At 46.8% G+C, this 22527-nt stretch overlaps 1 protein-coding gene and 1 long non-coding RNA gene across 3 annotated transcripts in view; both read left to right on the top strand.

The window, feature by feature from the left end:
- The window catches only part of CNIH3 (cornichon family AMPA receptor auxiliary protein 3), a 240433-nt gene that overhangs the window by 86537 nt on the left and 131369 nt on the right, over positions 1-22527 (top strand). The gene's annotated exons all lie outside the window — the stretch shown is intronic.
- Positions 4959-7870, top strand: LOC311604304. The gene is made up of 3 exons (XR_014781449.1): positions 4959-5107; positions 6908-6944; positions 7668-7870. It is a non-coding gene; the product is annotated as an uncharacterized lncRNA (long non-coding RNA).

Genomic DNA, 22527 nt, shown 5'->3' with positions numbered 1-22527 from the left:
ATGGCTGTCCCCTCACCCCAGCCCACATGGCTGTCCCCTCACCCCAGCCCACATGGCTGCCCTGAGGGGCAGGGGCAGCAGAAACAGACATGGTAAGCACCCAGATGTCACAGAGAAGATTCACAGATTTCGTGTTTCTGGCTTCGTGCGTGACTCACCACACCCTCATCAAGAAGTCTGAGTTTTGTGAGTATAATTTTGATTTTCTTTCTCTCTCACGTTCACATTAACTGTGCATCCTGTCCCGAAAGCCCTTTTAGATTTTCCTGCCCTTCACCCTCCATCACCAAGCTTACCCAGTGTACTCCAACATGCTTGGCGCCTTTGTTCTTACTTGGTGCCTTTGTTTGATGACCGGTCCTTAGACCTTTCCCACCAACAGAAGCTCAGTGGCTTCCAGTTTCCGTCACACACTGAAGCTTCCATCCTGTGTGCAGGACTTCCTAGTCCATCCCATCCCTCTTCCTGCCAAACCTTCACCTCTTCACCACAACCACCCCAGGCTCTGCCCATCCTTAGCTAATATTTACCTACCTGCTTTTCCTTCCTGCTCATTCAAATCCCATTGATTTGTGGGGAGCAACTTCTTTTTTCTTTAAGATCTATTTATTACGTATACAGTATGCATCAGATCTCATTATAGATGGTTGTGAGCCACCATGTGCTTGCTGGGAATTGAACTCAGGACCTCTGGAAGAGCAGTCAGTGCTCTTAACCTCTGAGTCATCCCTCTATCCCCATAGGGAGCAATTTTTGAGGTATCTGTTTTTAAGATATTTTAGATATGTGCATCCTGGCTGCCACATGGCACTGTGCAGTGTCACTGTCCCAGATACATGTCATTGGGCTGAGAAAGGATGTACAGCACCAAGTGGGAAGATGAGATTTTTCTTTCTTGGGAATACAGAAGTGGAACTGAAAGCCAGTGTGGGCATCTGGAATGGGAACATGACACTGAGGAACGTGGGTCAGCCACAGTTCACTGGGTGGAAAACTATGGAAACCAAAGGATAAGAAGGGAATAAAAAGCAGGCCACTTAGGGTTCTCAGTAGAAAGCAGCAGAGACCAAATCTAGACAACTTCAGCAAAAAACCAAACCCCAAACAACAACAATGACAAAGACAAAAAAATAACAACAACAACAACAACAACAACAAACCTCCCACCAGCCTACCAAACATATTCGAGTACAACCAAACTCAATGGCAGAAGACCAGATCTGGGAAACAGACCAGGGAGGCAAGAAGACAGAAGGGGTATCAATCTTCCTAGCAATGGTTCATTAGAAGCAGGGAACATCTTTGCTTCCTCCTGTGGCCCACCTCTCCAGAGAGCAGTCACAGCAGCCGCCTCACTGCTATGTTATAAGGAATTCAGGCTTGTCTTGCGGTCCTGGCATGAAGTTTGTAAAACCACTGGCATTTCTCAAGTAATTCCCGCCCCCTCTCCCCATTCCCATCCCTGCACCTTGAGATGACTAAGCTCTTGAATCCAAAGTGACCAATCTTATGATTCCAGGGTTGGGGTGGCCTGACCTCTGGGAAGGTCAGGTCAGCAGAAGCCTGGGCTCTGACCACGTGTATCTGTCTGTAACACCCGCCCGCCTTCCTCCCGAGGCTCCCACAGATGAGGTAAATCTGGCGCAGGGCACAGCAGGGTTCTGGGTAGAGGATGTATTTTTAGCAAAAAGCTCGTGACAATCAGATTTGAGAAGTGAGATGGTCGAGCACTTAATGAGAACTTTCAAAGCAGTGGTTGGTGGCAGGAAGACCCCGGGCTGACTGGGGAATACCCAGTGGACTCACCTCCGCCCGGGGCCTGCCACGCTGGCCCCACGCTGGGCGCTGAGTGAGCAAGAGGACATTGGTCCTGAGGTTGAACGATTTCCTAGCAACCGGAGAGGCTTCGGCTCCTCTAGCAACTTGATAAATGACTGGAGAAGAATACAAGGGGCTTCAACCCCAGGCTTATGTAGAGGCAATGGCGGAGGTTATGATCTTAAGAAACTCTGCCCTCTTTCTTCTCTTGCCTTGCCTTCCTGTTAGCTATATCGTAAACCCAATCTGGTAAGATATCCTAAATAAATTGATATGGAGAGAGAGCGAAACAGCTCTGTAATCCAGAGTGTTCCCCTGCACCGTGGACTGACTATTCAGACTGAAATCTTTTAGGATCAGATTAGTTCTTCGGGGCCATTTTCTAGTTTGATTCTATTGACCTGTTATTAACTACTACTGATTCTTCAGAGCAACCCGTCACTCCGTGTGTATCGTTAACACTCCTAGCGGAGGACAGTCCTTGGTTAGTACAGGCCACTGGTTTCTGAAATCATTAGCTCTTCCTCAGAATACCTTAGGAGGCTTTAGTGGAACTTCATCCATTCATTTGTCCATCTGTCCATCCATCCACCCATCCAGCCATGTGCCCTGAGATCGGTTCACTCACTAAACTGAACAGAGAACCGTGGTGGGCACTGTGCCAGTGTAGGGGTAGGAAGTCATTTTAAAGAGGAAGACATCGGATGGCTGTAGATGGGGCAATTGAAGCCTTGATAAAGCTGATGGAGGTTAGAGGTGATTAGCCACTAATTAAAGGCAAAGTGCAAAGCTGCAGGCAGATGGCAGACGGGTCAGAGACTCACACCAGAGCTTAATTACAAGATTGTGTCCCAGAGGAGACTGATTCTCAGTTGGGACAAGTTTTGCTATTTTGAGGTCAAGGCCTTGAGTTGGGCAGAATTGAATCCTGAGATTTTTGGACTGCTGACATGTGTTGGATAAATAGTCTCAAATTTCTCAATCCTTCTAAGTCCTCAAAGGCCTGTTGAAGGCTCCCTATTAGAGCCTAGTAGCAGCTCCCACTCAAGACAAGGCCACTGGGCCATGGAATAGGATTGAGCTATATATAATTTTGAGCTATAATCTGTGCTCTGGCTGGGGGAGTTCTAGGGCTGCTAGTGGGGGAAAGGGATGGGGCCCAGAATCAACAGCATGCACAGGAGCTGGGACAGCACACCTGACGGCATTCCTCTGGTCCAGATCAAGAGAACATATCAAGCTGGTTGATTAAAGTTTATCAGTAGGTAAGACTAATAACTTGGCAGAGACTCTGGGAGGTAGATCTAACATGTGTGCTTCTTGGAGGTGTGGAAACAGAATTGCTCTTTTTAAGTGAGGTAGAAATGTCAGAAATGTTGTAGGCAAGAGAGAGAGAGAGAGAAAAGTGATCAAAATGCCCAGAGAAGTTGGACATGCAAGAGTGAAACCACTGTCCAGTGCTGGGAAGCTCACCGAGGACTACACTGTGGCAGGTCTGTGGCTATATTTGGTAGCAGTTCTGAGGACGTATTTGGTGGTAAATCTATGGCTATATTTGGTGGCAGGTCTATGGCTATATTTGGTGGCAGGTCTGTGGCTATGTTTGGTGGCAGGTCTATGGCTATATTTGGTGGCAGATCTGTGGCTATATTTGATGGCAGGTCTGTGGACATATTTGGTGGCAGGTCTGTGGCTATATTTGGTGGCAGGTCTATGGCTATATTTGGTGGCAGGTCTGTGGCTATATTTGGTGGCAGGTCTGTGGACATATTTGGTAATCAAGTCCATGGCTATTTTTCCTTACTGTGTTTGGTGGACAGACCTTCAGTATATTTGTTTATCAAAGTAGCATGGAGTGTGATAGAGGAGGCACATTGAAGTCATTAAGAGACCCAGTGTGACTTTCCTTTTCAGGTTGGCTGAGGTTAGCAGGTGCTAGCTTAGAATTGGGTTTTCTTATAGCCATGAGATGAGGGGACCCTAAAGTAGTAGAGGCCAGATGCTGGCACTTACTGAACTGAAGCCAGATGGAACATAAGCACTACTATAATGAGAGAGAAAGTCAGAGTGGTACCCATGGAAACCTGATACTTAAGGGGATGTGGAGATGGTTAAAGGAATATACCATCTCTAGAGACATTTGGGCTCAGGTTATACAGAGAGAATCAGGAAACTGAGGGCCCCTGGCTTCTTTATAGTCATAACGTTTTGGGGATGGATAGATAGCTCAATGGTTCACACTGGGTTTGATTCCTAGAACCTACATGGTGTCTAACAACCACCTGTAATTCCAGTCACAAGGGATCCAACACCGTCTTCTGGCCTCTGAGGGCATTCCATGCACAGTGCACAGACGTCCATGAAGGCAAAATACCTATATACATTAAATAAAAAATAAGTAAAATCCCCCATCATAACCTTTTGTCTAGTTTGCTAGCCAGTTTTCAGACTTAAATTTGAGTAAAGAAAAGGCAAGACACCCAAGGTCTGTGCCAAGGAAGGACCCTGAAATACCATGGCAACGGGAAATTACTACAGTTCTCTTCAAAGGGACCTATTTTCATGTACTTACTTGGGCTCCTGTTTCTGGGAAAAGGGGATATCCTGACATTACTAAGAATATTTCATCTTACATTTAAATGTAAATGTTTCCCACAGACTCATGAGTCAGAACACTTGGTCCCCAACTGGTGGACCTGTTTTGGAGGACTGTGGAGTCTTTAAGAGGTGAGACGTGGCTAGTGGAAGCAGATTGCTGGCTGTGGGCTTTGTGGATTATGGTCTGCTGTGGACTCTTACCCAAATCTTCCTCTGCTTCTTTTTGCTGTCGGGCATTTGGTCGCAGAGACAAGCAAAGCAACGAATACATTCTGCATAGAGTCAGAGAGGACATTTATTCTTGGGAATCCAAAGTATTATCAAGGCCCCTTGTAAGGTCAGGGGTCAAATGGAAGCCAGGTCATCATATTTTGACCCAGGTCCAGCCAGCAGCGTATTCTATAGCAAAGGCACTCAACAACACATTCAGTAGGATGGCTTGGCCAGGTGACCTAAGCTAGCCTCTTTGGTCATCCCAGTGCTGTCATAATGGTGGTGGCACTGTGGTGGCAGGATGACCACAGTAGCATGGCTGCCTTAGCAAGGCTGGCAGGGACAGATCCATTTCCGGGTGCCCAGCCATCAGCCACGGACACCAGAACTGAGTTCCTGCTGTGTTGCCTCTTGAGAAAACATTTGGGAACATCTGTGACAATGGATTCCATCTTCCCAGAACTGCAGGCAGTTGCAGGTTTGTCTTGACTGCCTCTGCAGCTTAGTGTTAAGAGTCTCTCTGCGAAGGATCCTTGACACCACTGTAGATCAAGAAGGCCATGGAGAGCACAGTAGTGGTTACAGCGCCTATGTGACTCTGGGGTCCCATCCAATGGCTCTCTATTAGAAGAAGCCCTGGCCTATTAGAGCAGTAGAATGGCCTTTAAGGCACAATTGGGCATACTGCCATGGAGATGACACCCCTGGGAGGACAGGATGACCTCCTACAAGTGAAATACACCCCAAGTGAGTACATTGTACAGCTCCTCAGTAGGACACATGGCCTTGGGAACTGGTTAGCAGGAATGGCGCCATTTATGGTGACGTCTCAGGATGTGCTTTCAAAGCATTTACAGCTAATATATTATCATTACATTTAAAAAAAATTGCTTAGGTCTTCTCTGAAGATTTATGATGGTTTCATCATGTTTTAAAAGAATGATTTCATTATTATCTTTATCTATGTGTATGCGAGTGTCTGTGTGCCTCATGTTTGTGGGTGCCCATGAAAGTCAGAAGATGGTATCAGCTTTCTTGGAGCTCCAGTCCCAGGCAGTTGTGAGCAGCCATGTGGGTACTGGGAACCAAACTTGGATTCTTGGGGAAAGTAGCAAATGCTCTTAACCACCAAGGCCTCTCTGAGCCTCGGTTTCATCATGTTTTTTAGTTAAAATTGCCAGTTTTTTTTTTTTTAAGTTAAATTGGCATCAGTAACCATCTTTAAAAATATATGCCTCGGGGGCTGGAGATGGCTCAGTTGTTAAGATCACTTGCTGCTCTTGGGAAGGACCCTGGTTTGATTTCCAGAATTCATATGGTGGTCACAGCCCAGCGCCCACGTAGTGGCTTTGAACTGTCAGCAACTTCAGCTCCAGGGGGTCTGATATCCTCTTCTGGGCACTGCATGCATGTGGTAGACATACAAACACGTGCACATACACATACATAAAAACAAAGCCATGCCTCAGCTTCCCCGTCCATGAATTGAGGAGTGAATTTTGTTCTTCTCTTCATTGCAGTCCGTTGTTGAGGTTAGTGCGCTGTACCATTGTCGAGGTTAGTGTGCTGTTCTGTTGTTGAGGTTAGTGAACTATACTGTTGTTGAGGTTAGTGCGCTGTACTGTTGTTGAGGTTAGTGAACTATACTGTTGTTGAGGTTAGTGTGCTGTACTGTTGTTGAGGTTAGTGCACTGTACCGTTGTTGGGGTTAGTGTGCTGTTCTGTTGTCCTTGGTGAGTTGACTTACTCCATAGTCTCAGCTTCCAAGGCTCAGCACGCCCAGAAACAGTTTCTCCAGTGCCTCAGTTTACAAGGGATTTCTAAAGACTCTAGTCTGCTATTTAGTTAATTTATGATTAAAAAAAAAAGTTATCTGCCTTCAAGGCCAAATACTTACATTCTCTGGTTAGCGTGTTCTTAAAAGGAAACTTACCCTTTAGCTCAGCGCTTCTATTGAGTGCTCATGGCAAGTCAGGTTACAGTGCCCAGATCTGTGAAGACGCCAGCTCATTCCCACCATAGAGATGCCCGTGTGCTGGGCCTTAGGGTCTATATCACCTGTTCCTGGACATCCCCAGTAGACGCTGCCCATGGTTTCCTGTTGTTCAGTCTTCTCATTCTTACTTGGGTCCTTCCTGTGTTCATATGTAATCTTATCCACTTCAGCTCTTGGTCTATAATGATAGAGCAAGGATCTTTCTGTCTACCTAGTGTTTGGCCCTAGAAATGTTTATTTTCTTTCTTTCTTTCTTTCTTTCTTTTTTTTTTTTGTGGGAAGAAGCTGGCGATTGAACCTAGGGACCCGCATATGCCAGGTAAGCATGGTACTATTAAGATACGCCCCCCTCTTTTGATATCTAGTCTTACAAAGTAACCCAGGTTGGCCCTGAGCTATCCTGTGCTAGCAGACCCAGCTGTCTCTGACCTTTTGCACGTGTCAGACTCACCAACTAAGAGCTAGTTTTACCCCTTCAGTTTAGGCAGGACTTTGCAATCGCCTCTGACATGGATCCTTTCTGTCTCAGCCTTGCTCTGCTTGCTTGTCTGTGTGGGAGTGGCCCCGTTGTCTCTAACTGTTGGTAGCTTGAGCAACAGTTACATTCTCCTTGGTGTTCGTCACAGCGCTTTCCACAGAGAATAGTGCAGGAGGTACTACTTGCCGACTGACATGAAGGTCTGTTCTCCTTTGTCACCTAGACGCCAGGACCTACGCTCATGCCTGCGTATTGTGAGGAAGAAGGATTTGGGAGCCTGTTTGAGTCTATTCAGCATTAGGAGGCAGGAACGACTCAAGCCACAGCAAGGGGAGTCAGAGCGAAAGGAATGGGCGTGTTGAAGGAGACAAATCTACAGCAGGACAACTTTAATGAGCAGACTCAATATGATGGCTGTTTTAGAGCCTATCTGAGGAGTGTTTTTAATGAAAAATGAAGAGTCACAGACAGCAGAACCCTGGTTGTTTGGCGTCTTGGGGGAGCGGGGTGGTAGGCCACTATCAGAGATTACTTTTTTCTGTCTGAACCCCTCCTTACTTGCAGGAAAAGCTCACAAGATCCTGAGTCAAAGCATTGTGAGGTGATGTTCATCACCATGCACGGCAGAGGGACTAGTCCCCAGGGCGCTGGCCGCAGGGCCCTTGCTGTGTGGGCGTTCATCGCGGCTCATCCGTTGCAGCTCATCCATTCCCTTTCTCGGCTTCACAGCTCTGCTCATGGTGACTGCCTCTTGACTCCTTGCTCCAGCCAGGTCAGGTGTACCAGCCACGTGTTGCTGTATGAGTCTGCGTCTTTCAGATGGAGGCCGGGCCCTATGCAATGGTGACTGTCTTTACATCGTTGTCCCTTTCAGGGTCTGTGAGCCCCTCAAGGGCAGATAATGCATCTTTAAACATGGTGGTGAATGCTCAGGGTGTGAATATAGGAAGGTGCAGAGACTGGCTCGTGACGAGTTGCCTGGCAGCATACAGCTGACTCACTCTTGGTGACAGGATATGCCAGAAGCTTCTCCAGCCCTCAGCTGCTCTACAATAGGACGCCAGTGGCTGGAGTGGAGACTTCGTTGATATTTCTTTCACCTCAGCCACTCAGGTGCAGAGAATATGAAGGCATGTTTGCCTCTCATGAGCTTACTTGGTCTCTAACAGCTGGCTTGTTTTCTGGACCTCACGGTCTGGTGATGCCACTTAGCCTGTAAGATGCAGACCCTGTCTCTTCTTGCTGGGTAAGAATTCCTTGCTGCACAGTCTCATCATGACCCAGTATGTTTGGGGGGGCCTCCAGGGGAGTGGCTCCTGGGTGTGGCATTGCTCTAGGCCATTGGCACCCTCTGCTTCTCACTGCCCTGCTTTGACTTCCTACAGAGGCTTTGCTCTCCTGTCAGAGGCATGTGCAGATCTCTTGATGCATACCTTCTAGGCCGGTGGTGGTTCTCAACCTGTAAGAGACTCCTTTGGAGGGTCAGGTGACCCTTTCCCAGGATTGCCTAAGACCATCGGAAAACACAGATATTTACATTACAATTCATAACAGTAGCAAGATTACAGTTATGAAGTAGCAATGAAAATAATTTTGGGGGCTGGAGAGATGGCTCAGTGGTTAAGAGCGCCGCCTGCTCTTCCAAAGTTCCTGAGTTCAATTCCCAGCAACCAAATGGTGGCTCACAACCAATAATGTGATATGGCGCCCTCTTCTGGCTTTCAGGAGTACATGCAAGCAGAGAACTGTATACATAATAATAAATAAATAAATCTTTAAAAACTTTTATGGTTGGAGGTCACCATAACACGAGGAACTGTATTAAAGGGTTGGGGCATTAGGAAGGCTGAGACCCACTGCTCTAGACTTTCCTACATATTACACATATAAACATAGGAAGGCTGAGACCCACTGCTCTAGACTTTCCTACATATTTACACATATAAACATGCAATAGCAGAGATGGATTGTCTTACTGTTTTATGCAAAAGAGTTTATACTCCATTGTTTTTGTTTTATTTCTGGATTTCTTCCTTTCATCACTTCCTTCCTTTCTTTCTTTCCTCCTCACAGTCCAGACAATAGATCTTTATAAAGAGACCTTGGTGGGCCCGTGAAACACTAGATTTCCAGACAAGTACTTCATTCATTCATAGGAAGTGTACATTTGCCCCAGATCAACAATTCACTTTGTTGAGGAACGAATCGCTCAGCTTTACAAATGTGCTCTATGTCTATGACTGTAAGCATCAGTGGTTCTCAGCCTTCCTAATGCTGAGACCCTTTATACAGTTCCTCATGCTGTGGTGACCCCAACCATAAAATTATTTTCATTGCTACTGCATAACTGTAATTCTGCTACTGTTATGAATTGCAGCGTAGATATCTGGTTGCAGGAGATCTGATATGCGACTCTTGTGAAAGCATCATTCGATCCCCCCCACAGGGGTCACTACCCACAGGTTAAGAGCCACCGCTCTACAGCAGGCTGTGTTGGAACACTGTTTTAGGACTTGCACAGATGAGGAACTCCACTCCAGAAGTGCGTTTTGCTCGTGCCCAGGCTGTCAAGCTCTCTACCTGCTATTGCCTGCCTCTCACGTTCCGGCCTTCTCATGAGTCTTCTGCCCAGCAGATGCACTGTGGCCGTGAGCCAGCGAGAGCTGCTAGAAGCAGCGTCTCTGCTTTTGCACACACTCACTCAGGAAAATAAAATCAGCCATGGCCGGCCCGGTGGTGAGGTTGTGGGGTGACGTTCACTCAGCAGACCCACAGATCCATGAACAGTTAATGTTAACGTAATCCTCATTCTGTGCCGGACACAGTATATGGGCCTTAGGTGCACTAATTTGGTTAATTCTCTCAGGCTTCTCAAGGCTCCACTTAACGTCTTCATGTTATAGATGCTGAAAACAAGACTCGGAAAGGCCCGGCCACTTGCTTCAGAACACATAGTTAAGTATAGGACAGGCCTTGAAAGGGGGAGCCCTACCCCCATATCCTCTGCTCATAGGAACAAAATGGTTCCTTCTCAAGGCAGTTAAGAGTTAATGATGAAAAAGAAAAAAAGAGTTAATGGTGACCAAAGTTCCAAGGCATATGTTTGTGTGTGTGTGTGTGTGTGTGTGTGTGTGTGTGTGTGTGTGTGTGTACCCTAGGGATCAAACTCAGGACCTTGAGTACGTTAGGCAAGCGCCCTACCTCTAAGCCACGTCTCCAGCATGTTTAACAAAGCATTGTGCATGACTTTGGTTACATCACTGTTTTTTCACTATCCCCTTTTGCTTATTCAACCTTAACAGGCCCATTTAAAGATCCCAGGAACTTTCTTTATGAAGGCTCCCACCCTATCTGGCTTAAAAAAAAAATCTGACATTAAATATAACTTTCTTTACTGTAAATATTTTGGAAGGCTTTTCAAAAATAATTGTGCCTTTGCAGTGATCTAGCTATGAACAACTTATTTAATTCACAATTTACTGTGATTTCTCATTCACACTTGGAGTTCGTGTGAAGTAATTACAAAAACCTAAAATACAGATTGTTTCCAAATGTAATGAAATTCCTGTGAATAAAACTTTAACAAACGAGGTTGGCATGCCACTTTGTAGACATTTAATTAAACATTTATTGATTATGAGCTTGCCATACTCTTTTCATAGTTTTGAGCTAGACATACTCGCAGAGACACACAGACGCACACGTAGTCTCTCTCTTCTAGTCCAGACCCTTGCCTTCCTCTGGAATGCTGTGCGGTCTGCGCTGTGTACTGGACTTCCTGAAATGGCCATGTTCCCAGCCCCTATCATAGCTGTTGATAGCTACATATCATAGCTACAGTTGATTCTTTATGGGAAGAGTATTAATTTACTATGTAGGAGATTATGAAGCTCCTGTTGCCCCAGATGGCTTTACTCGCTGGCTATTACAGGTTCTAACTGGAATCGGGGAAGTGTTAGAGCAGGCAAGGTTGGTTGCTATGGTGTTGGTGCTATGGTAGGCCCCCCTCACAGAGGCTTCCGTTTGCTGCCTGTCCTCACAAGGCATCTGTTTCCTTCCTGGGAGACTCTGACATGCCTGTTAAGTGTTGTTTGCTTTTAATTTTTTTCTTCCTTTTTAATCCCTCAGATAGTACCTTGCTCTATACATAAGACTGGCCTTAACCCTGCAGTCCTCCTGTATTGTTTTTAAAATTACATGTATTATCTGTAGGCCTGGCTAGCAATCAATCAAGACACAGACACTTGTTATATTTTAAGATAGCCTTAGTTAACCTGGGGCGGGGCAGATTTCAATCCTCTAAACTACCTCCCATAGTGGGGCAGGCATCGGATCCCTGCCTCAATCCCATGCCATCTGCTTCCAATAACTTTTATCAAGCCACCTCCCATCCATAATCCCAAATACTTGCTCATGTTCTTCATCTGGGCCGGATTCTCCATCCACGCCGCCAGCCGTGTGCTTCTCCTCCAGCCGTGTGCTTCTCCTCCAGCCGTGTGCTTCTCCTCCAGCTAACCCATGGCGGCCTTCCTCTCTTCACTGCAGGTCCTTCTTCTTCCCAGGATTCCTCTCTCTCTCCCAGCCCCACCTATCTCCTGCCCTGCCCAGGTGGGATGGCTTTTTATTAAGCGAAAGGTAAATCACAGAGACAGTAAGCAGTAATTAGCATCAAAATACACCAGACCCCCCCCCCCCCCAACACTCCTGCCTCCATTTCCTGAGTGCTGGGATTACCGAGGTGAGCCATCTGCCTCACCTGGTTTAACTTTGGCCTTTTGGCCTTTGTGTCATCTGGTTTTGGCCTGGTGTGGCTGTTTTTCTCTTCCCCCATGCAGCCTACCAGCCATCTGGAAGGGCCTGAAGGTGGAGAATCCACTTGGGAGTCCTGTGTGCTGTGATTCACCTCCCAGCCCTGGCACTTACTGTTTGTAGCAGCACCCACCTCACAGGCACTATTCTGAGCAGGCTGGCTCTGCACTCCGTGAAACCAACAGCTATTTAAACCTGTCTCTAAATGACTTCCCTCAACCACACTTTTAGAGTCAGCATCTCTGGACCTCCAGCTGTCACTGGCCCCCACCCTCAACCGCCTTCTAGGTGATCTTCCTGTGCAGAAGCCGAAACAACTCTAGGCCAGTGGCCACTGTCTTCATACCCGGTCTGCTCCATTTAGAGTTGACAGTCTTCATGTCCCAGCAGAGCCTTGCCTTCTGCTACTCTAGCTTTCATAGATGGGGGAACAGCCTGGAGTGTACCCTGGCACTCAGAGGATCTGGCCCCAGCAGGTGCGAGGAGAGAGGGAGCACCTCTTCCTTTCCCCTGAAAGGTTCAGGCCATCCTTTCCAAAAAGAAAATCTCAGAACCTTTGGGTGAGGTTGAGGGGTAGGAGTCCCAACCAACCTCTTAGCTGTCTACTGGGGTCCTCTAGGGGGATGCATCCACTGTCACTGGTACCTTTCCATCTGAGCAGCTGTACCCCAGTACACAGTGGCCATGTACTGTTCAGTCCTTACCATAACCATTATGGAAAAGTACTGCTGTGACCCCCCCCACTCTGCATCTTAGGAAAGGCACTCAGGACTTGTTGATGGTCACACTGTGAAGAGGCAGGCTTAGGATGAGACCCATTCACATGGCTGACGTCATTATGGATGGCGGCCCCTGTCTGGAAGTGGCTTCCAGTGGGCAGCTGAACCCTCTCTGTGTGTTCTATCTTCCAGGAGGCTGGGAGAGCATCTCAGGGTGATGGTCTCAGGTTTCGAAAGCACTGGGGGAAATCCACAGACCCCTAGGGCTGGCCTTGGAAGTCCCCAATTGTCACTTTACATTGTGTTGCTTGGATTAACCTCCAGGCTGGCCCCAGATGCAAGGAGCGGGGAACAGTAGCATTTAAAGGGTGCAAAGGGACACAGCCCCCTGAACCATGGTCTGAAACTCCTGTTCCTACTGGAGCAAGCTCTCCCCCTGGAAAGGCCGGGGTGGGAATGCTACCCCTCTCTTGATGGCAGCAGCACATGCCCATGGGTGGGGGGAAGTGTGCAGCTGGCTGGGTGAGCATGCAGGGGTGACACGTAGGGGGGGAGACCGAAACAACCAATCAGCTTTCCTGACTCCCGACTGCTGCAGTTCCTCAAGGATGGTGGTATCCTTTTCAGCTGTTAAAAGTCGGTTAATTATATTGCTGTGAACTAGGAAAATAATTAATAACTGTTAACAATTGCACGTCATTTTAATTAAGAAATAAATGTCTGCTGGCCTACCCAGTAATTATCAGCAGTACTAAAATCACCCTTTAGAAGGCAGTCTCTAAAGAACCGTGGCACAATCAGCCATTAGTGGCACCTGCCTGGGTGAGTCGTAGTGATGTCTTTCAGTTCTCAGTGCCCAGCAGGTTAGGATGAAGGAAGGAAGCCTTCACCTTCCCAAGTGCGGCAGCAACGTCACCATTATGTAAGTTGGGGTTCTAGGTAGACAGTTCTGCCTCAAAGCCTATCTACTAATAATTCCCTTTGTCTCTTAGTTCATTTTGAAAAAGACAAACACAGGTTATCATGTTATGAAATTAGCCTGTCTACGAGTGACCATCAATTTCCTATGTTAGAACCTGTGAACTCTTAGGGCCAGGAGCCAAGTCTGTCTGCTTGCTCCCCCTCCCCCATTTCCCATCCCTTCTTTTCCCCCCTCCCCCTCCCTCCCTCTCCCTTCCCCTCTCTCTCCTTCTTTCTTTCCCTCCCTCCCTCAATGTGATGTTTTTTGTTTCACCTGGTTCTGAACTTTGGTTACACTACAGTATGATATTGAGAAATTCACCCACACTGTCCTGTCTGTCTTGGCGCACTTGTTGTCACGGTTGTGCGCCAGGGAAGGAACGTATGTACCTCAGTGTATTTCCCATTGTCCTCTTGGCCGACACTTACTTCTTACCAGCCATGATGAGTAACGCGGCTGTAGCATTCCTGCGTGTCTCTCCTGGGCGCTTTACAGTTCTGTCATATCAGCTCTCAGTACTTTCACACCTTGGGCTCACAAGCTGGGAGGAGCCATTCAGCTTAGTGGCTGCTCCTGGGAGCAGTTTTCTCCGGCTCTTTGCACATGGAAGCTGCCGTTGCATTTTGTGGCATGGGTGTCTAATGTGAGCCAGGCAGGGAGCATGCAGTGTGATCTCACTGTGGCTTGGGGGTGTGTCTTCCCTGCCATACCTGGTGCTCAGCACCTAGTTATGCTTAGTGGCCAAATGCCTCTTCTAATCTCTTGCCTTTTTGATGCTGGGTTCTCTGTTGTTTTGAAGTTTTAATTTGATTGTAGTGGGTTTTTAAATGTAGGTTTGTAGCAAACATCTTCTGTTACATGCGTTAAAACCGGCTCTTGCACTTTTAATTATCTTTTTTCTCTCTTATGCTGACTAAAACAAGTGTTTTGGGTTGTTTGTTTATTTTGTTTTGTTTTTGTTTTTCGAGACAGAGTTTCTCTGTGTAGCCTTGGCTGTCCCGGACTCACTTTGTAGACCAGGCTGGCCTCAAACTCACAGCGATCCACCTGCCTCTGCTTCCCAAGTGCTGGGATTAAAGGCGTGCGCCACCACTGCCTGGCTCTGTTTTTTTTTTTTTAAAGGAAAATTTTATTTTTGTGTATGTGTGTGTAGATATGTCTATGTCTTGTATATGCTGGTTCCCAAAGAGTCCAGAAGAGAGCATCAGATCTCCTAAACCCAGAGTTTTGGGCAGCAATAAACACTTGTGGGTGCTGGGAACTGCACTCAGGTCCTTGGGAAGAGCAGCAAGTACTCTTTTCCACTGAGCCATCTCTCCAGCCCCCAAACAGAGGGTCTTGATGTTGGTGAATAAAACTTCTTCATTTTAATATATTCCAACTTACCTGTCGTTTCCTTTATGGCATATAGGATTTCTTTTCCCATCGTAAGCTCTCTGTGTTTTCTGAAGACTTTATACTTCTTGGTTTTCATACTTTAGGCTAGAGTCTGGCTGGCACTGGTTTGGGGGAATGGCATGGGCAGGAGCCAAGTTTCCATGTCTTCCGGTGTCTTTCTCTTTGACGCAGAATCTATGTTGCAAAGTCTGTTTCTCCATTCCTGCGGAGGCTTTACGTCCTCTCGGCTGTCCTTGTCCCTGACTGAAAGCCACCCAGTCTGCAGGCTGTGGGGATTTCTAAGAGTGAACTCAGGTTTGGATGCTTCCTATGAACCCACTGACTGAGAATGAAGAGAGGCTCTTCCTACCTGCTCTGCTTTCCTTCCCGTCCTGGGGCTGCACAGGCGAGGTGTAAGGACACCACCATCACCTCACGTTACCCTCGTCCTATCCTCAGGACCTATCCCCAGGAGAATCAGGCACGTCAGATCCCATCTGCATCCAATGTCACAGAGTGAGCAGGTCTTAGGGTAAGAAAGAGACAAAGGGTTGGGCTGACCTCAGGCCATAAGGGATGCATGAAGAGGAGAACTGAAGGTTGTTCTAGAAGGAAAGAGGAGAATCTAGTTTTGAACACAGGGGTAGGAAGAAAAGCAACTCCAAGAGTCCCCAACGAGGTAGAGCTCATTGACAGAATTGCCGAGGACATTATTAATACGATAATTAAGGTATTTTGTGCAAAAATTGACATCAATGCTACGTTTGTATTAGTGGTAGCAATATGTCTCACACACTCACAAAGCCCTTAGGGTGGGGAGAAAAGGACATAATTAGGAAGGCTTGACTTGGCACTCCTTTTCTGGGGCTGTGTTGCCACCCTTCACTCAAAGCTTTTCACTTCTGTTTCCAAGGGATGAGGAAGTGGCTGAAAGGGTTGGTCAGGTTAGAGCACGTCTAGTCAAACTAAAAGGTTGGGGTAGTGTTCTGGCTAGTTTTATGTCAACTTGCCACAAGCTAGAGTCATCTGAAAGGAGGGGAACCTCAGTTGAGGAAATGCCTCCATAAGATCCACATCTAAGGCATTTTCTCAATTAATGATTGATAAGGGAGGCCCAGCCCATTATGGGCGGTGCCATCTCTCGGCTGGAGGTCCTGGGTTCCATAAGAAAGCAGGCTGAGAAAGCTACCGTGAGTAAGCCAGTAAGCAGCCCCCCTCCGTGGCCTCTGCATCAGCTCCTGCCTCCAGGTTCCTGCCTTGCTTGGGTTCCTGTCCTGACTTCCTTTGGTGACGAACTGTGATGTGGAAGGGTAAGAGCCCTTTCCTTCCCAGCTTGCTTTTTGGTCATGATGTTTCCTCAAAGCAAGAGTAACCCTGAGACAAATAGCTCATGGCAGACGTTGTGGGAGAGGCCTGAAGGCCTTTGTGATGGTTGTAAAGGAGTCTTGGAGAGTCTGAGGTGTGCATTTATTTGGTGCTGTATAATACTTAGGTGACTTAGAGGGTGGAGGGCTGATATTTTATGGATCACAGATGAATTGCGTCAGTGTCAGAGGAGAAGGGAAGGTGCTGGAAAGTGGAGAGATGAGGAACATTTGGAGTGTGTGGTAGGTGCGTGTGCATGTGCTTGTGCGGGCACGGAATCCTCAGACCTCACACGGGGTGAGGAAAAAGCAAACAGCAAAAAGGAAGTCAGACTAAAAAGGATCGCAGAGACCTTTGAGACCTTTGGCAACCATCAATGTGGGTTCTTAGCATGGCTGAGCCCCTCCTAGGCCACAAGGTACTAAGGATGGCACCCCAGATGCTGGGGTGGGGGAGGAAGACTTTAAGTCCCTCGCATTCTAGGATTGGACAGACAGGTGTTTATTTAAAAAAAAAAACCAGATGGTTCAAGAGAATTTCTAAACTTGTACCATCGGGCATCAGGTTTCAAACTAAATTTGGGCTCTGCCTTCCAGGCTTCCTGTAGCCCTGGGTTGAGAACAGCCCTCCCATTTCACCAGCCATCTGCTCCCTTCATGTCCCTGCTATGAGTGGCTATGAGTGACGTCTCCAGAGTCTTCCCACAGATAGGACAGAATCTTCGATAAAACCTATGGGCTGATTACATGTTTTCTGGCACGGTCCTCCCAGGTGGCCCCAATATGAAAACAGTAGCCATAATTATACTTGATTTGATAGAATGGGACCCCCCAACCACTCAGGCATTGATCTGTGTCTTATACTGGAGGCATCTAGGGTGTCTGACTGCTCAGAACCCCCTTTCATAAAGAAGCAAGCTCTGATGATGGTCATGTCCCTTCATCGTCAGCCACAGCCTCCGAAGCCCCTCTGTGCCCTAGGTGCTGTTGGTAGAGTGTGGTAGAGGCCATCTTGACCACTGGGGGCCATGCTTTTGCTGTCATCTTTCTGTCACTGTAGCAAATGCCCAGTTTATGAAGAGGAAAGGTTTGTGCTGGCTCACAGTTTCAGAGGGTTCAGACCATGGTTGTCCGTTCTCTGTCCTGTGGTGATGCAGCGCGTTGTGGCAAAGAGTGCTTTGAAAAGCAATCTCGCCTCACAGCCAGGGTACCAAAAAAAAAAAAAAAAAAAAAAAAAGAGCAAGATAAAGGGCTGGTATCCCATAATCCTCTTCAAGGGTGTGCCCTTAGTGACCTGAAGACCTCTCATCAGGCTCTCCCTCTTAAGAACTCTACCACTTGCCACTCGGGGACCAAACCTTAGTACATGGGTCTTTGATGGACACTCCAGATTCCAAAACATAGCAATATATCTTTTACTGTTTTTTTGAGATAGAGTCTCATGTTGTCTAGATTGGCCTCAAATTCACCATTCTCCTGTCTCAGCTTCCCAAATGCTGGGACTACAGGTATGTACACTATGTCATCTAGTATCTTTTTTTTTTAATTAAAATTTATTTATTTATTATGCATACAGTGTTCTGCCTGCATGCATTCCTGTCCTCCAGAAGAGGGCACTAGATCTCAGTATAGATGGTTCTGAGCCACCGTGTGGTTGCTGGGAATTGAACTCAGGACCTTTGGAAGAGCAGCTAGTGCTCTTAACCTCTGAGCCATCTCTCCAGCCCCTTCATCTAGTGTCTTATGTATGTGGGAGTGTAGGCATGTACACACCATAGCAAGCTTAGAGAGGTCAGAGGACAACCATAAATACAAGTTCTCATCTTCTACATTTCTGAGACAGGGCCTCTCATTGTTTGTCACTGTGCATGCCAGGCTAGCTGACCCCCGGGCTCCAGGGGTCCTCTTGTCTCTGCCTGCCAGCTTGCTATAGGCGTGCTGGGATTACAGCCGCGTGCTATGGCATTGAGCTTTGCTTGGTTGGGAAGAGCTTTAGCCATGGAGCATGTCTCTAGACCTCGTTTTCTTTTCTTGAAGATGACAAAAGTAGAGAATGACTTATTTACTACTAGTCTTTTGGAGGAGAAGAACCCAGTGTTGTTTCCCCCAGCACTGCCCCTGCACGGAGAGGCCGTCACCAGGGCTCCTGCAATCTTGAGACAAGTCGCACTGTAGACATTCTTGGCTTCCCACTCCACGCTTCCCTTTGACTCAGGGTAGAAGGAGAACTGAAAGGCCAATTTGAAGAGAGTAAGAAGCACACAACGGACCCATGTGACCAGAGGCGCTGATTAGGGTTAGGTGTAGGTGTTACCATTTGGTTTGCCATGGTAAATTCAGATTCAAGGGTGGAGGCTTGTATCTGAGCCTCAAGCCTTTCTTCTGAGCACCAGATGGCAGGGTCACCTCTCTGTACCCTACTAACTAGCTGCTTAGCTCATGTGCCTAGGTGGGATCGCCCCACTTCGCTTGACACCAGACTGGGTTGTGACTGTAAGAAGGAATAATTATAGCTGAAATAAATGTGTAACAATGCCAGGTAGAGACAGCTCAACTGGAGTCTGCTTAAGAGAACCAGAGCAGCCATCCTGGGAGCAGACATCCCTTCCTGCCCCCCCCACCCCCCACCCCCACCCCAAGCCCTGTCCTCGTCTCTTTAGTTTCAGGTTATAAATGACCTTGAGACCCTGTGTGAACAGATTTGGAAATCTAAAAAGGCTGACTGATTCATCTCCTCAGAGATTTTTCCCCATAACGGCAGGCAATAAAACAGGTCATGATTCCCCAAAATAGAGTTTGCAAAGCTTGGGGGGGCACACTTCTTAGTATGTAATAGTGAGGTTCTAGGGTGGAGACCTGAGATGGTGAATCACACCTTTCCCTGCTGTATTTCTTCTGGAAAAGAATCTTGTAATGGAGGGTTTAAATGGTTGCTGTCTGATGGTGTACCCTGGGCCATTGCCCATTGCTACCAAACCTCACAACCTGGATGCCATGGAAGGATGCAGTGCACTATGGGAAATGAGTGAGGTGGATACATCTCAAATTTTGTTTCAAAGGTAGGAGGAGGTACATTTTGGGGGTTTGTCCACTGGGCTTTAAATCAGGCAGCATATAAACCCAGAACTGACTATCCTCCTGTGTGTGTGCATATGTGTGCTCGAGCATGCATGTGTTTGTGTGTGTGTGTGAGAGTGCCCACTCATGTGGCCTTCTGTTCTAGCTGTCTTCTGAGAACTGTGAGCACTGATCCTCTGAGTCTGCCATTGTCAGGACTAGGCTTTCTCCCCTTGCTGCCAACATTTCAGAGTCTGGGGTACACACTGCTTCCCTGGGAAGGTTTTCCTGGGCCCTTGTGGCTGGTCCTGCTTCTCCCTCACATCAAGCGGCACTTACTAAGATGTATTCCCCGGTGCCTGGCACACAGTAGGGCTTAATGACCTAGCTGATGAAGATGCAATCCTGCCTCTCAGCCTCCTCCTCCTGCCACTGCTGAGGCCAAACCAGCACCTTTCCTTTCTCTTCCTTCTCTTACCATTCACCAGCTTTACAGAATGCCAGCAGCGACTTCGTTTTTGCCTAACCTGCTGCCTTAAAAAAGTAGTTTTTTTAATTTGTCTTTTATCTGTCTTTTATCCTCTCCCTGTGCCTCTCTCTTCCCTCCTCAAAAAAAAAAAAAAAAAACCCAAACAAACAAATAAAACAAAAACAAAACAAAAAACAAAAAAAAACCCCCCAAAAACATAATTTTAATTAACTTAGAAATTTGACTGGATACCACTTCTCTGAAGTCTTTTCAGGTGAAATAATACAACTGGTGTTTGTTTTGCTTAACTCTTTGTCTTCCAAGCAGCTTCTAGGTTATATAGGGAGAGCAACACTGCAGGCAGACCAGAGCCAGACCTTCATGGCCATGGGGTTGGCCCTACTGCGATGTTCTTTGGTTTGTGGCTCTTTTTGTAGCGGATGCTTTCAGATTGACTTGGGGTTGGGTATTATTGGGGTCAGACCATCCTCTAAGAGCAAACATTGAGGAGACCCCGTCCTGCTCCCTATTCCGTGACACATCTTGTTATGTGTTATAGGCACAGCCCTGAACCAGGCGGACTATGCTACATTGCAGCCCCCATTGTCGGTCCCTCCTGCATAGGCCCCCACTTGTCTCAAGGCTTTCACGAAAGGACAGCCTTCTAGTTAGAGACAGAACCACAGGAGTGCTCTGTTGGAGGAAGGGAACCTCGTCCGGAAGTTTCTTTTTAGCAAAGTTGGTCTAATGAACCTGGTGGGAAGGGGGCCTTTCCTGTCCTTGACTTTGAATAGACCTTGAATCCTACCCTGTGGCATTCTTCAGCCTGTCACCAACCGCTTGGTTGGCAAGAAAGCCACTACTCACTTTTGCTCAAATTTATTTTAAAATATTTATAGTAAAAGAAGAAGTAGAAGAAGAGTGGGCGCTGAGGCCTGCCCCTCATCATGTGTGTTTCCCTTAATCATCATCCCCCTTAGTTGTGTTGATTAGATGTTCATAGAGAACAGACATGTGATGCAATACGTGTGATGTCAAATACAGAAGACCTGGGTGGGGATTGCCTGGAACACGACCTCCTGTCCCTGTGTCCTTTGGACCCCCATCTTCTTCCTTAGATACTGCCTGTCTTCTGACTGTTGAGTTTATGGTCCTTTTCAAACACCATTTTTTTTCCTTTTGCTATATTTCTGAGACAATGTGAGGTTTAGTTTTGTTTGTTGTAGAGCTGTGCAAACTAGAAGCATAAGCTCTGTGTTTTCTATAACTTGCATTTTCCACTCAAATATTTGGCCTTGGGATTCGTTGTGTGTTATATTCATGTTACTGTAGGTCACTGTTACAAATTCCTATTCATTGTGATGTGGTCATAGATGGAGGGAATATACCACAGTGTGTTTATTGATTCTGATAAGGGTGGTTTTCTGGATCGTTTTCATTTAAAAAGTAATTACAAACAGGACTTTTTGTGACCATTTTTATATGTGTCCCCTCCTGGACATGTACCAAAGTAATGCAGGTTTTTTTTCTGGGGGGTACATTTTAATAGCATAGTTGACTGTATTATATCTAGGATTCATGGCTGAAAGCAGCTAGCCTGTGGGTTCCTGGACGTGGCAAAAGGAGTCACTGTTTTGTTCTCTAGAAAATCAGTGATCTCTGATCAGTTCAAACTGGCTAGGAGTCTCTTTCAGTAGACTAGCATCTTGAAGTTGATTAGAATCCAGGCACTCCTACAGCCAGATGGTTTAATATGAAGTTATTCAAGGAGTTGCTGAGGCAGTGTTCTGTGGCTCTCTCTAGGAGTATGTAGCCCATGAAATAGTGGTAGGGCCAGCGGCTGATCTTGTCTTATTTTTATGTGTGTGAGTATGGGACTTTGTGGAATGTACATCTCTTCCTCAGGACATGTTTGCTAGTTAAAGTCGTGCACAAAAAGGCATTTAGTCAAGAAAGTATTTAGTTACTTTCCTATTGCCACGAAGAGGCACCGTGACCAAGACAACTTATAGGAGAGTTTACAGTTCCAAATGGTTAGAGTCCATGCCCATGATGGTGGGGAACAAGGCGGCAGGCAGGTGTGCTGGGCGGTAGCTGAGAGCTTACATACACAGTCTGTAAGTAGGAGGAACAGGGAAGGTAAGGGGGAGGGGGAGGGGGAGGGGGAGGAGGAGGGGCAGGGGGAGGGAAGAGGGAGAGCAGGTTTGGGAGGGAGACGGCACTAACTGGGGATGGAGCAAACTCAGAAAATCAACTCACACATCTTGGGTTTTCTTAATAGCAATTACTATCCAGACTTGACTCAACCCTTAAAATTAGTTCTCCAGGGCTTAGGAAATTATTAGACATTATTATCCCTATTTTAGCAATACACTACCTTTTTTTCCTCTGAAGTTAATGTTTGCCTCTTCTGTTTGGTTGGTTTTCTTCCTTCCTTCCTTCCTTTCTTTCAAAAATACATCATTTTATTTGTTTATTGTTGTTTTATTAATTAATTAATTAATCATGGTTATGCATGTGTGTCTCTGTGTAGGTATGTGTTCGTGAGTGCAGGTGCTAGTAAGATCCAGAAGAGGACATCAGACGCCCTGGAGCTGGAGTTCCAGGCGGTTGTGAGCCACCAATGTGGGGGTGCTGGGACCCACAGTTACCTCTCTTTATGCTTGCT

The sequence above is a fragment of the Acomys minous genome (genome assembly GCF_964271855.1).
Source record: "Acomys minous genome assembly, chromosome: 1".
Classification (NCBI taxonomy): Eukaryota; Metazoa; Chordata; class Mammalia; order Rodentia; family Muridae; genus Acomys; species Acomys minous.
This window is presented reverse-complemented; position numbering and strand designations above follow the sequence as displayed.